Consider the following 871-nt stretch of genomic DNA (forward strand, 5'->3'; position numbering starts at 1 on the left):
TCACGAATTGACTAATTGGCATGTGTCAGATGAGGAATCGATATCTGACCATCGCTACATCTACTTTGATCATTTGAATGTTACTTCGCAGACCTTGCGTTTTAGAAATCCCCGTTCAACAAACTGGGATCTTTACACAGAGTTGCTCTCTACCAAATTTCATGGATATCTACCTTCTATAGAAACTCCTACCGACTTGGATGATGCAGTTGATACTACAACGTTGCACATCATGGAAGCTTTCGAAGAAGCTTGCCCTTTACGTTCTGTAAAAACCTCAAGAGGAACCCCTTGGTGGAATTCCGATTTGGCTAAGCTAAGGAAGCAGTGCAGAAGGAGTTGGAACAGACGTCATTCAGCAGGGACGGATTCTTTCAAGTTGGCTCGCAAAGCTTACAAGAAGGCTCTACGATCTGCTGAACGATCCGGCTGGAAAAACCTTTGTGCAAATGTTTCCAATTTGAGTGAAGCCAGTCGATTGAATAAAATTCTTGCGAGATCCAAGGATTTCCAAGTTGGCGAAATTCGCAAGCCAAATGGCGACTACACTTCTTCTGATGAAGAATCGTTAGAGCACTTATTTGATACGCACTTACTGGATGTGTCGATATAACATCTTCGGATGATCCTGATGTCTTTTCATGTAGCTATGGGTCTTGGGCTCGAGCACGAAGAATCATAACTAGTGAATCGATTCAATTGGCACTTAACAGTTTTGCTCCCTACAAATCTCCAGGGAGGATAGGATTTATCCTGTTCTACTTCAGAGAGGTTTTGAGCATATCAAACATGTTTTGAAAAAGCTTTTAGTATGCAGTTTTGCTACTGGGTATATTCCCATATCCTGGCGGGATGTCACTGTAAAGTTTAT

Source organism: Armigeres subalbatus, chromosome 3, assembly GCF_024139115.2.
Source record: "Armigeres subalbatus isolate Guangzhou_Male chromosome 3, GZ_Asu_2, whole genome shotgun sequence".
Taxonomy (NCBI): domain Eukaryota; kingdom Metazoa; phylum Arthropoda; class Insecta; order Diptera; family Culicidae; genus Armigeres; species Armigeres subalbatus.